This window comes from Bison bison, unplaced genomic scaffold (assembly GCF_000754665.1).
Source record: "Bison bison bison isolate TAMUID 2011002044 unplaced genomic scaffold, Bison_UMD1.0 scf7180017863415, whole genome shotgun sequence".
NCBI lineage: Eukaryota > Metazoa > Chordata > Mammalia > Artiodactyla > Bovidae > Bison > Bison bison.
In genome coordinates this window covers 100,023-102,740 of record NW_011493987.1, presented here as the reverse complement: position 1 = coordinate 102,740, position 2,718 = coordinate 100,023, and the positions used below count along the sequence as shown (strand labels likewise).

The following is a 2,718-nucleotide window of genomic DNA, read 5'->3' as shown; positions in this document are numbered from 1 at the left end:
CTGCTAAGTCGCTTCAGTCGTGTCCGATTCTGTGCGACGCCATAGACGGCAGCCCACCAGGCTCCCCCGTCCCTGGGATTCTCCAGGCAAGAACACTGGAGTGGGTTGCCATTGTGACCCTCCTAATTCTCTAGAGAATTGATTCTTCCCATCTTTCTTTTCCCACAGACCTTATGATCCCTGAAAAGATGAAATGATGGCTTTAATTAGCCTCTCTATTGTGATTCCAGGAAGATGTTTGCATTTTTTAGCCTTTTTGTCTCTCTTAAGTTGGTCTTTCTCTTTATTGGCTTTCCCCCTTTTGCTATTTCCCGAAAGAACCATCAGATGCTTACTGCTTCCTGAGATCTAAAGTGATGTTGTGTCCTCTTGTGTGCATGACCTTCCTTTTACATCCTCAACACCATACTTTCCCTTTGTAACAATAAAAGTGTCAATAAAATAATTATGGGCAAATCAACTGGTGGGTTGAGTCAGCTTCCTTTTGCTTCTCATTTCTCATTTTCAGTCATTTTTGTTCCTTGCTTATGTATTCCCCACTCAAAAGGGCTGTCCTTTGAAGCTTGTTGGGAGAAACAAAAGCAAATGGCACATAAGTTTTTCTCCTAAGTGAGAAACATGTGGCTCCTCCTTTGCAAACCTGAGGACTGTAGATGGTAACTAGAGAGAAAATCTGAGGGGTAGTAACATTGCTTTGGCATTACTTTGTAATGCCGTTAAAGTAAAGTAAAGGTAGTAACATTACTTTGGCCACCAGATGCAGAGAGCTGACTCATTTGAAAAGACCCTGATGCTGGGAAAGATTGAGGGCAGAAGGGGACAACAGAGGATGAGATGGCTGGATGGCATCACCGACACAATGGACATGGATTTGGGTGGACTCCGCGAGTTGGTGATGGACAGGGAGGCCTGGCGTGCTGCGGTTCATGGGGTCGCAAAGAGTCGGACACGACTGAGCGACTGATCTGAACGCTGCTTTGTTTTCCTTCATAGAATTTATCCGTACTTGACATGTCTCCCCTGTTAAATGAACTCTGTGATGATAGGGCTGTTCGTTGCTATGTACCCAGATCTTAGGCTAGCACTTGACACAGGACTGGCAGTTGATAAATGCTGTTGAAAAAAAAAGATATTGTGGGTTGGAAAAACTGCCCTTCTGTAACATCATCCTTGAATCACTTTTATTTCTTTCGGCCACAGAAAACGAGCCTTAAACCAATGAGGTTATCTGTAGGGTATTTATTAAGCACTCTTTAATCAGGGAGACGGGATACAGTACAGAATAAAGAGGTGCCTACGTTCTGGCTCTGTCACCTTGCTAGCTGTATTACTTTGGACATGTTGATTTATTTCTTTGAATCTGTTTGCTTGATATAGAATGGGAATAATGGTACACCTTGGTGTTAAATGGTTAAGTGATAGTACATAAAGGGTCAAACGTTTGTTATCAGTTTTGTTAAGTCACATCTGACTTCTGTAGCATATAAAAGCGAGAGGGGAGATATCAAATGTTTCATTCAGGAAAAATATCCAGGATGAACTATGGGAGGGGTTATTGGGTAAAGGGTTAAGCACATTCTGGTTGAAAATTTATAAAATGTTATGTAACACTCAGGTTTCCTTGGTGGCTCAGTAGGTAAAGAAGCAGCCCGCAATGCAGGAGACCTGAGTTCAACCCCAGGGTGGAGAAGATCCCCTGGAAGAGGGCATGGCAACCCACTCCAGTAGTCTTGCCTGGAGAATCCCATCGACAGAGGAGCCTGGTGGGCTACAGTCCATAGGTCGCAAGAGTCTGACACGACTTAGCGACTAACCCACCACCATGTAACCCTCATACCCTAGTATTTATCGTTAACACTTGGGGCAGAATCTAGACCCCCAGTCCTGCACGCAGTGGCTTCAGAACACCTTCCTGACTTACAGCCCAAGCCCACGGCCCTTAGGACATCAGATACATCAGCCAACCATTACTTTGGGTAAATGCCGCCCACCGGTTCCAAGGCTGGGGAAAAGGTAGGGGGTAGGATCCGCGAGAACTACTCACTACCTACACCTGGGGCTGGCCGTTCCCTAACTCCAGCGCCAGCGCCCCCAGGTCACCTTGACTACCGGGCCAAGGACCCCGTGGGAAATCGAAGTCCCGGCACCTTGGGTCCTCCTGCGCCCAGAGGAGGGGTGCCCAGAAAGAAGACCTGAGTGGCAAGAATCTAAATGAAGAGAGAGGCGCGGAAAAGAACTGGACAAGCGGGAAAAAGATAATAATGGGAAGAATTATAGTTTCCTTGATGCCTTTTGTTACTGGTAGTAGCGAAGGAGTAAGAAGTGGCTTAAAAATTTTTTTTTCACGCAGGCATTTTCTAAAGGCAACCCTGGAGCGCGCAGACCCACACAACCGTGGAAGGCCCGTCTTCCGGTTCTTTGCGCCTGCGCGCTCGCATCAGCGAAGGCGGGAGGCCGGGTGGAGGGAAAACCGGGAACCGGAAGTGAAGGCAGATTCCCTTCTTCGTCGCTGTTGCCGCCGCCATACGTCTTTGCCTTGCTCAGGTAAGCTTTGGCCTTCGGCACCATCCGCCTCCATCTGCGTTTCTCTGCGGCCATCCTGTCGCACGAGCTCCTGATAGCCCTTGTACAGGCCATGGTCTTGTTGCTGGAGTCTGATTGGGTCGTTAGTTGCATCGCTTGCATCTTTTTCGAGATGAAGAAACTTCGGGGGGGGGG

General features: G+C 47.6%; 1 protein-coding gene across 1 annotated transcript in view; it reads left to right on the top strand.

The window, feature by feature from the left end:
- Positions 1 to 2,452: 2,452 nt before the first annotated feature.
- The window catches only part of DDX39B (DEAD (Asp-Glu-Ala-Asp) box polypeptide 39B), an 11,027-nt gene continuing 10,761 nt past the window's right edge, over positions 2,453 to 2,718 (top strand). The window contains exon 1 of the mRNA XM_010833288.1: positions 2,453 to 2,544. The gene's annotated coding sequence lies outside the window, so the exon portion shown is untranslated. The remainder of the gene's footprint in view (positions 2,545 to 2,718) is intronic.